The sequence below is a fragment of the Amia ocellicauda genome, chromosome 5 (genome assembly GCF_036373705.1).
Source record: "Amia ocellicauda isolate fAmiCal2 chromosome 5, fAmiCal2.hap1, whole genome shotgun sequence".
Lineage (NCBI taxonomy): Eukaryota > Metazoa > Chordata > Actinopteri > Amiiformes > Amiidae > Amia > Amia ocellicauda.
The window spans coordinates 38,087,417-38,099,612 of NC_089854.1; positions in this window are offsets into that span (position 1 = coordinate 38,087,417).

Consider the following 12,196-nt stretch of genomic DNA (forward strand, 5'->3'; position numbering starts at 1 on the left):
AGTGAGCTGTGCGGAAGCTGGATTGCAGAGGATCAAGGAGTGAGTGTTGGGACAGAAAGGCAGAGAGCTGATGGTGGACCGCCCGCTCAAGAGTCTATGAGAGGAAGGGGAGTAGGTAGACAGGGCGATAGTTCTGAGGAGAGGTGGTGTCGAGGGTAGGTTTCTTGAGGAGTGGGATGACAGCAGCTTGTTTAAATGCAGAGGGGAAACAGTGAGGAGTTGAGGAGGGAGTTAGGTGTGAATTGGAGGCAGGTAGACAAAAGCTACTTAAAGCAGCTGTTGAGAAAGAGCTGCGCTGTTTCTCAGTCACAGAAAGTTAAGCAGTTGACTAGGGAACAGGAAACAAGAGAATTTAAAAAAAAACTTTAACATTTAGAAGGATGTGGCCACTACAGTGTCAGGTTTGCAGAATGATTGCCTTCCTGGATGAACTCATCCAAGAAGATTTCATTTGTGAACGTTGTCAGCATGTTGAAATCCTAGAGATCAAGGTCCGTGATCTTGAGGCTCAGCTTGTTGATCTGCGCTGTATTAGTGATGTAGAATAAATACTCAATCAGCCCATGAGAGAGATGGTGTGCACACCAAAACCTAGGAGAGTTGAGACCTTAGACAAGGTTCATACAGCTTTTCAAAAGTCAAATTCAAGCACTTTTCAAGTACTTTCAAGGTGCACGGTCAAAGCTTTTCCAGCACCTCACAGCCTTGGTAAACTACAACTTCTCATCTAAAATGCACACTTTTCTGCCCTGAACTAAGCACATGAAATTATAATTTCACCACACTATTAGATGTTATTATGCTGTAACAACAAAAATGTTTCATGAGAGCTTTCATGTACACTTGGCATTGTGTTGTTACCTGGCTTAAATCAGGTTGATATTAAATCAATATAAATCAATCTTGCAATCAGTCAAAATTAGTGAACACCAGTACACAGTAACTTCAGTTTGAATTAAAGCCTTAGTGACAATTGTTTTAAACATGCAAAACATAAAAAGCTACATCAATACTTTTCTTTCTTGAACTTCCATGTACATTCAACAAGCAAATGTATAATAGAGCATAACATAAAGTTCTATGAGTCAATGCATGTATATTGAGTGTGCTTACTTACTGTCAAAACAGCATCATGTTTATTCTCTTCAAAACAACCGAGTATAAGTTCCTATAACCTTAACCTAGTAAACGGTGTATTGTATGGAATCTCCGTCAGCTATAAATACTTTGCATTAATATCTGCTGGTCTCTGATTTTTTTTTTTTAAATGGAATTACACATTATAATATTTGAATACGAATACTAAACCATCAACATGTGCACATACCGGCAATATATTTGTAAATACCTTGTACTGAACAAATTATTTTGTTTTTGCTTGGGTTAAGCGAATGCCTAATTTTAGAAACTGTTTAGTTTGTTTTTGCCCTGTGCCAGTGCTGAATGACACTCCTCCCCTGTGAAAGTATCAGTGTCTCTTTCTCGTTTTGTTGCGGTTGTTCTGCTTATTGCGTTGCTAGTCTGAAGAAGCATATTCTATCAATCTATCTTTCTAATAATTTATTTCTATTTAAACAAATGTTTATTGACTGTATTTCGTGTACAATGATTAATTGAATACACATATGCAACAGTTATTCTTATTATTCCATCTCTTGGTTGCGGTTGTGCATAAATAAAAGCTTATTCTGTCGTATTCTAGTGCTTTTATATGTTTATTTTGTCTAATTTACATCGATTATTTAAATACACAAGCACAATTATTATATGATATACTTGTAGAAAACCTATACACTATTTTTGTAGTCTTAATAATACACAAAGAAAAGTTAAGCAACTTAAGAAAAACTCTAAACTCACTCTGGACAGCGCAGGCGCACACACATGCCGCTGATGTGCACATACATGACCTGAGGAATTGTCAGCAAACCATCAAACACACCGGCACATCCAACAGGAGTTGTACTGGTCGCGGCTCTCCAACCATTGTAGTTATATCCCGAAGTTAATTCATTTAATCAGATTGCCGATTTATTATGACAGTGATTAGCACATTTAAATATATATATTCACAAAATTCCAGCACTTCATTCAAAATTCAAGCACTTTCACAACCTTGAAAATATCACCTTAAAATTCAAGCATTTTCAAGGATTTCAAGCACCCGTATGAACACTGTGTTAGAGCAGGACAGCGTAGAGAACTGCTGGGTTACAGTAGGTCGTAACCACCTAACCAGAAGGGGGGCTAATGCATTGGAGAGTGTATGTGCAGAGTAACTGTAATCTTTTAAACTAGGGACCAGGGGGGCAGGGAGCTCTGACAATGGGAGATGTTCCACTAAGGAAAGAAAAACAATGGAAACTGCTAGTAGGAAAGTCCTGAAATGTTTGTACCTCAATGCCAGGAGTATAAGGAACAAGATGTTAGACCTAGAAGCCACAGTGCTGGCGTGTGACTATGATGTTGTAGGAGTGACAGAAACATGGCTTACAGAAAATGATGGGGATAAATACAGTAAATAAATAAAGTTGAAAGGATACACAGTTTAGGAGGGACAAGCAAAATCGAAGATGTGGTGGGATAGCATTATATGTGAAAAATGACATTGAGGCAGAAGAACTCAAATTAGATCCTAGTAACGAAACAGGTAGGAGTGTGTTACAGACCACCTAACTCAGATATTCAGAAAGTACAGTGCATTGTACAGTGTAATCAGGACTGCATGTAGCAAGGACGTTATAATGGGGGATTTCAATTTCCCAAACATAGACTGGGAAAGCCCAGTTAGGACTACAGAAGCAGACATAGAAATGGTGGAGATGGTAAATAACTGCTTTCTAACTCAATTTGTCAGGGAACCAACCAGAGAGATTGCATGCATTGATTTGATCTTTTCAAATCACCAAGATAGAGTCAATGGCAAACTGTGATCACAATATGGTTAGCTTTGAGGCATTCCTTCAAAAAAACAAGGACCAAGTCTAAAACAATGGTCTACAATATTAGAAAAGCAAACTGTAGAACCGTCTCAGAAATAAGTGGAGAGTCGCGGAGATAAAGCAAACAGAACTTTAATCGAGCCGCTCGGAAGCCCCACGTCAGAAATAATTCCTTCAGTGAGGCCTAATGTTTACAAACATGAGTACAACTTTATAGGAAAATGACGTAACATCTTATGGCCGTTCATCCAATCGGAAGATACAGGTCCGGGTCCGTTTACGATCTGTCCTCCCGTGAAGAGGTGATGGATACAAAAAGCAGATGTCCGTCTTTGATGTGCACTAGGAAGATGCGATCCCATGGTCGTCATTTACCTAGTGTCAATCGTTCTTTAACAGAAACAATTCCTGCCTATCTGGAGAAACGATTAAGTCATAAACAAATTCACAGCAGACATCTGTAGGCTATTTCAGCACTGTGTAATCTGTCATTACTGACAGGAGTTTCTAACAAATCGACCTTGTTGACCCTTTACTTGTCCTGCTAAATCTAATCTGCTCAGTCTGTATACAAAACTACTTCTAATGCTAGTATTAATATAAAACATTATATAATTATCACAAAACACTTTCTTCAACTTCCTATACAGAGTCTTCACAAACCTTGAAGGTATGAGGAGGCACTTAGAAGAGTTAGACTGGAGCACACTGGATACAGATTTAGTTGAAAACAGATGGTTATATTTTAAGAATATACTACTTGAGGCTCAGGAGAAATTTGTACCAAAACTCAACAAATTGAGGACAAAAACCATTAGCCAAAATGGTTTAATAGAAGTATACAAAAAATATCAAGAGAAAGAAAATGTTGTTTAGTGCATATAAAAGGGATAGAGATTAAACAAAATACAAAGAATATGTTGAACTTCTAAGAGATCTTAAGAAAGGGATCAGGAAAGCAAAGAGGGAAATAGAAAGAAACAGCTCTTAGAGCTAAAACTAATGCAAAGAGCTTTTCTCAATACTACAACACCAAGAGGTCAATAAAGGGGGAAGTGAAACAGATAAAGGGCAAAAATGGAGGTATCTTGGAAAACGTACAAGATGTGGCAAATATTCTAAATGAGTATTTCACAGAGGTTTTTACAAAAGATAAAACAGATAACATGCCACAGGTTAACAATCAGTCCAGTCAAACCCTAAGAGAGATCAGGATAAATGAGGAGGAGGTACTAAAGGGACTAGCAGAATTAAAAACCGACAAATCACCTGGACCAGATGGTATATTTCCAGCAGTACTTAAAGAAATGAGGGAAATTATTTACAGGCCGCTAACTCAATTATTCCAAATGACACTTAGAACAGGGGATGTGCCAACTGACTGGAATACAGCAAATGTCAAACCAATCCACAAGAAAGGGGACAAAACTGAGCCAGGAAATTACAGACCAATCAGTCTCCTGCATTACTTAAAATTACTAAAAAATGTTAGACAGAAAATAGAGGAGCATCTTAATGAAAACCATATTCTTGGAGATAGTCAACGTGGGATTAGACAAGTGGTTTTCAAACTTTTTTTTCAAAGACCCACATTTTTAGAATGCCAAACCTTCTCGACCCAACTCACAATGAGTACACAAAAAAGCACTGAACATGCAATCAGACAAAGTCTATATGCCCCAATTTCTCATTAAGTTCAATATTGTTATTATATCACCTGACTGTTCCTTCTCTCATTAAGTAGGGTTGCTACCTAGCCCCACAATCCCGGGACACTTTAAAACAGAAGGTGATTTTAAAATTGCTATTAAATTGAAATACATTCACGTGTTAATTATTCCTATATATAATAGCCAATAATAGCCAATTAGCCAATAAAGTGGAACAAGCAATACAAAAGCAATAAGAGGATTTAAAAACATGCAACTAACAGAGATCCTTAAAAGCTTTCTTAAAACTAGTATCAAGTGCTATCCTCAGCCGTGGTGCAGCGCTGCTGAGCCTCTGTTACCCATTGTTTTGAGTTTGCAAGGGGGCTGCTGAAGAAATAAGGAGCTTTTTCATAATTTTTACAATGATTATAAAAAAAAAACCTAATCACTAACAAATGACACCTCACCATAAAGAAACAAAAGCAGAATGCATGTTTAACTGTTTATTTGAAAGTGCAAATCTTTGTAAATAATGTAAGTCACTTTTTGGTGTTTCTGTGCTTTCCCACTTTCTAGGACAATTTGAGCTACATCAGTAGTGTCCTACTCCTCCGTGATAGCTTGCAATATATTTTTTCTGTCTAATTATTTGCTTTGTTGTAAATTTCAGTCTTCATGGTTAGACAAGCACATGATAAGGTTTTCCATCAATCCCCATGTATCCCTACTGTTTTCCATTGGTCAATGTCATTTTTAACACGTGTGAAATAGGATTGAATCGAACTCGTTGACACTCCTCTGTCGAGTTATCGCATCCATTGTTCAAAGGGCTAAATGCAGCCCCGACCCTGGCCAATTGTGCGCCCTGTGCGACAGCGCTATTCAGCAACTGCATGTGTTGAAGTACCTAATGTCGCAGATAGTTCGTGTTGCTAACAAATACTGACTGTACAATGTCGGCACAAGGTAGAGGGAAGACTGAAGCGCGGAGAGAGGGAGAGGACGGGCGGTCGGTGTGGTATTTGTCCCGCCCCTCCTCCACTGTGATTGGACGGCTGGGTAAAAAGTGACAGTGACGAGCGCTGCGTTTTACCCGAAGCTGAACATTTTTCAACTCTCGGCGACGGGAAAAAACGCCCAGCGATCAGCGCGCAGCGTGAAAGAGACGCTCAGCGCCGCGTCACGCTGCCGGCGTTTTAAAAACGCGGCTCCCATTGCAAACAATTGAGAAAAGACACCGACCTCAAGAAAAAACGCTTTGGTGGACACACGGACTTAGCATGATGTGTCTCATCTGCTGCAGTAAGTTTCCTTGGCCGACCACTGCGTCTACGGTCCTCAACGTTGCCCGTTTCTTTGTGCTTCTTCAAAAGAGCTTGGACAGCACATCTGGAAACCCCTGTCTGCCTTGAAATGTCTACCTGGCAGAGACCTTGCTGATGCAGTAGAACTACCTTGTGTCTTGTTGCTGTGCTCAGTCTTGCCATGGTGTATGACTTTTGACAGTAAACTGTCTTCAGCAACATCACCTTGTTAGCTGAGTTTGGCTGTTCCTCACCCAGTATTACCATAGCAACAGCCCATCTCACTTTGCTATTGTATGAAAATGTGCAGAGTATTGGAACAAGTTCAAAAAGCAAGTGGCCAGTTGGTTCAATCAGATGCACTGAACTTTCAGCTGTGTCAACTGCGCTATGCCTACAGGTGTTAGGGCTGTCATTTCCAAATAATAAATTGGACTATTCAAGTTGTCCTAAACTTTTTTAATTCACAGAGCTAAACTAAGACATTATTGGATGTATGTATCTTAGCTTATATTGTTACTCTAGGTCTTTGTAACTAGCAGTGGCCCACTCAAAAAAGGTAAACAAAAAGAAAAGGAAATAATGTCTCTACATTTAAAAGTTCTTATAAATATTTGATTTGATTGGATATTACAATTAAATAGTAGTTGTTAAACACATATATGCAATGCAACTGTGGGAAATGGAAACTTATTCTGAAAGGTCATGACGAAACAGTGGGCTCAAATAAGAAATTAACCCTGTGATGACCTTTTGTTGCAAAATTGCAACAACATTATGAAACCCCCCAAAAGTAATGTGACATGCAATGACTAGCCAAAAACAACATATTCTGTCTCCTGAGACCCATGAGTGCAAGTGTGCAACATTTAAGTGCTACCACCATGTGGAAAAAGGTCAAAACTGTATTCCTAATTCAGAAACACGTCTGCCCCCATGTGAGAGTTATGGTCTCCAATACCTTGCAACATTGCAGGTAAGTGAAAAATCCCCCAAAAATATTTTGTGCATGTTTATGAATTTTAGATTAGGCAGAACTAATAATCCTAGTTAAAAAAAAAGTTTTAGAATTGTATTTTGGGAACATTTTGTCTATGATGCAAAATTACAACATTGGTCATCCTGCCCTATGTATTGACTATAGAATTGCACACACTAATGAAATGCACACCCATGTCATATATATAAACACTTTGCTATACAATCAGCACTGGTGTTGTTTGCTTTGATTTGTGTAGTTTCAAGGATGCTGAATTAAAATAAGTCAGTTTCAATTTTTACCTTTTAGTCCCATTGTTGCGTTTTAACAACATTTCCACAAATTTGTCCGAAATCACAGACCTTTCATCACCAGAGGTCTATTACTGTGTTACTGTCAGTTTTAAAGGGTGTTTGATTGTTTTTCTCATTTGGATCATTTTTTGGGTCTCATAGAGTTAAGGAACTCCCAGAAAGTACATTTGTTGCTGTACAAACAGAAATGCTTTCAAAAGATTGTCACATGCTGCCAAACAATGAGGTCAAAGAAATGCATTTATTTTAAAAGAGGATTTCAGACTTGTGCAATACTAATTGACACATTTAACCAAATGAAAAATTGAGGTGTTGATTTCCTGTAAAACATAGTATGCTATCGGTAGGTGATCACTCAGTTCTGAAGCGTTCCACATTTCAGTATGTTTTGCATATCTTTTTCAGGCGAACATCAAGGTATATTTATAAGCTGAGTTTTTATATTTGTTGTTTATACTCTAAGCTACATTTGTTTTATACAGGTTTGTGAAGGACATCATTGTTGTTTTAATCATTGCAGTGTTATTAATTAGAATTAAATAATGTATCGTAACTTACTCACTATTTTCTTATATTATCCCTGCTTTGAATATCAGGCCTGTTCTGACCTCCCCAACACATCAGCACCGATTACTATTTATTATACTTAGGAAACATTATACGTTTTGTGAAACTAAAGACTTCCTTTCAAGAAATTAATGTATATTAATTTGATTATTCACTGGGAAAGCTTCACTGGGAAATGCCATACTGACACTAATTAGAAGTATCTAAAAGTTTCGTGACATGCAGTATGGTACCTAAGGCTGCTTATATGAGCTTCCTGTGTGGTTTTCTGTATCTCAGATATGTTTTGTTGAATACTTCTCCAAAAAAAAAAAAAATATGTGTGACCTCAAACTGTTTACTTCCTACCTATTTTTCTTCTGCTTCTTCTTCTTCTTTTTATTTTGTCCTACTGGCCCCCTGGACTCTTGGATTTCTCTTGTTGACCCCTCTCACATGTGGAGAACCTCTCGAAGTTCCAGGCTTTTGGGATTCTGGGATTGTTCACACTGAGCTTAAATACCTCTATCAGTTCTGTGAAAGAAGCTTGTACCACTTCCACCATGCAATTGCCCCCCTAGCTAACCAGGTAACATTGTGGCAACATTGCAATAAAGTGAACAAAGAATAATATGATGTTGTGGCAACATACATTTGTATACTGGGGATGTTGTCAAAACATTCAAAAATTATTTATATAACTACATTCCACACAAAATAAACAATGTAAGCAAAATTAAAAGAAACAATGTAAAAGTTCACTTTTTAAGCAGAGGGCATCAGCCTATCCAGACAATGCACTGGTTAAGGACATCCAAGTGTTAATGCTTAAGAACCCAGTGTGATGTATATGTCACAAACATTTAACAGGCTTGGGAAATGTATAAGCAAAGCCCTCTGTATTTGACATATATGTCACACTGTGTTTCTCATAGATAATTGAGAGATCTGGGCCAATGAGGAATGATTGCCTGGACCCTTCATCAACAAGAAGTGGGATTTGCCCTCTTTTCTTCACTCGCATGTGACGAGTTATCCTCAGTTGTATATCTGCCCTTCATTAGGCTGCAGACATCTTAGGTGTTTTTTACAAACAACAGGTGTACTCCACCTACTGCAAACACACAGACGTTCAATCTACTCTTCTGATCTCAAGTCCAGGTTTAGGTCAGCACCGCAGAGACAAATGTACTCAGGCAGACGCTCCTCTCTTCAAAAAGTCTACACTCGATTGTTTCTTCATCTTATGTCTGGTCTTTCTTTTAACTCAATGGTTCTTGAAAAGGCCATTTCCAAAGCATCTGGGATATAACCTCCTGTATTAGCATATCCTGAACTGCACTCATGAAGACTCAGTGATCTGTTACACTATGGCATTAAAGTTAAGCTTATAGGTTACATTATGAACTATATCGCCTTAATTGAGCTACTGACTCACTCTCACAAATACCCCACACATGAAATAAGGCAACATTAAGAATTCATTAAGCAAAAAACAATATATTAAAGTTGGATTGAGGATGACTGAGAAAAGGAGGTATAATTTTAATCAGACATAATCAGGTGCGGTTTTATAGTGACATAGCTCTCAAGTTTTCATGCATGAGATTTGTCACAGTCAAATTCAACCAGTTGTACTGTTCATCTCTAATTCATGAATATACTTTAAAAAGCAGTTAAAATTGGTTGGATACCAACATTTCTATGTTGACATTTTAATTACAAACATTGCATTGGAGCTGTTACATGTTAAAAAAAACAAACAAAAAAACAAGACCAGCAAGCAAGGGATGTGGCTTTGTGAATTTCCCCTCAAGAACATTTTCATGTACAATTAGAGTGGTAATTTCCAAACCATTAACATATGACATACACTTAAGATTAAATAAGCAATGACTTCAAATTTTACAACAGGTTAGAGTCTTGCTGGCATAAGTCATTTATATGTTCATATACAGCTCTGGAAAAAAAATAAGAGACCACTCCAAGTGGTCCATGTTAAGTGGTCTCTTAGTTTAGGGCTATACCCGACTTGACCTCGGATTTGGCTGTTCAATACAGAGATTCACTATTCGTTCCTTTTTTGTTCATAATAGCTATCGGGCAGTCAGAAAATCCATTGGCATGAGTTTCAGTGATGATTTCGACCACATTAACATAAGCAAATGCAATAGTCATGGAAACATATATATAGCATTTAAAAATCGATAGAAGACAGCTGCATATGATGCAAGATTTGAATTGCGGTCTATTTGGTAGCACACATGTATTTATTTTTAAATCAACCTAACCAAAATGTTGTATTTCACTGTAAACATTAAAAACAATGTGTAATCATAAAATGGTTGTAACTGGGTTTAAAACAAACAAACAAAAGAAATCCCATATAAACCCCCGTAGTGAGTGTCTGCCCGGCTCACAGCACTGCGCTGGAGTCTCTGTGAACACACTGAACTCGGCAAAAACACAACATGGACGGACACGCCTCTTACATTCACGTTTATAGCAAAAATACCTATGAATATATAATATAAACAATCACATGAATATATCTAATCTAAATTGGGCTTGTTTCCCACTGATTTACATTTTGAAAATATAAGGTAAAGCGAACACATGATTTTTTTGTATTTCTGTTGGTTTGTTTCTCAGGAAACAGTTACACCCGTTTTGGTACAACCCTCTACTTTAAATTGACTGACAATGTAGCACAGTGGTTCAGGAAGGCCAGGGCCTTAAAGACGAGGAGTGAAAAAAAAACAAAAAAAAACTGCTCGACTGATGATCGAGATCATCGACCGAGATCTCCGACTGATGATTCGACTCGTCGACTTTCAGGGGGCAGCCCTATTATAGTGCAAGAAGACATTGGAACTATTGACTCCAGAGATATACATCGATATCCTTTAATTTTAAGTTTCTATTTGATCATATTATTATATATACACTCACCTAAAGGATTATTAGGAACACCATACTAATACTGTGTTTGACCCCCTTTCACCTTCAGAACTGCCTTAATTCTACGTGGCATTGATTCAACAAGGTGCTGAAAGCATTCTTTAGAAATGTTGGCCCATATTGATAGGATAGCATCTTGCAGTTGATGGAGATTTGTGGGATGCACATCCAGGGCACGAAGCTCCCGTTCCACCACATCCCAAAGATGCTCTATTGGGTTGAGATCTGGTGACTGTGGGGGCCAGTTTAGTACAGTGAACTCATTGTCATGTTCAAGAAACCAATTTGAAATGATTCGACCTTTGTGACATGGTGCATTATCCTGCTGGAAGTAGCCATCAGAGGATGGGTACATGGTGGTCATTAAGGGATGGACATGGTCAGAAACAATGCTCAGGTAGGCCGTGGCACTTAAATGATGCCCAATTGGCACTAAGGGGCCTAAAGTGTGCCAAGAAAACATCCCCCACACCATTACACCACCACCACCAGCCTGCACAGTGGTAACAAGGCATGATGGATCCATGTTCTCATTCTGTTTACGCCATATTCTGACTCTACCATCTGAATGTCTCAACAGAAATTGAGACTCATCAGACCAGGCAACATTTTTCCAGTCTGTCCAATTTTGGTGAGCTTGTGCAAATTGTAGCCTCTTTTTCCTATCTGTAGTGGAGATGAGTGGTACCCGGTGGGGTCTTCTGCTGTTGTAGCCCATCCGCCTCAAGGTTGTACGTGTTGTGGCTTCACAAATGCTTTGCTGCATACCTCGGTTGTAACGAGTGCTTATTTCAGTCAACGTTGCTCTTCTATCAGCTTGAATCAGTCGGCCCATTCTCCTCTGACCTCTAGCATCAACAAGGCATTTTCGCCCACAGGACTGCCGCATACTGGATGTTTTTCCGTTTTCACACCATTCTTTGTAAACCCTAGAAATGGTTGTGCGTGAAAATCCCAGTAACTGAGCAGATTGTGAAATACTCAGACCGGCCCGTCTGGCACCAACAACCATGCCACGCTCAAAATTGCTTAAATCACCTTTCTTTCCCATTCAGACATTCAGTTTGGAGTTCAGGAGATTGTCTTGACCAGGACCACACCCCTAAATGCATTGAAGCAACTGCCATGTGATTGGTTGGTTAGTGAAATTGAACAGGTGTTCCTAATAATCCTTTAGGTGAGTGTATATATATATATATATATATATATATATACACTCACCTAAAGGATTATTAGGAACACCATACTAATACTGTGTTTGACCCCCTTTCGCCTTCAGAACTGCCTTAATTCTACGTGGCATTGATTCAACAAGGTGCTGAAAGCATTCTTTAGAAATGTTGGCCCATATTGATAGGATAGCATCTTGCAGTTGATGGAGATTTGTGGGATGCACATCCAGGGCACGAAGCTCCCGTTCCACCACATCCCAAAGATGCTCTATTGGGTTGAGATCTGGTGACTGTGGGAGCCAGTTTAGTACAGTGAACTCATTGTC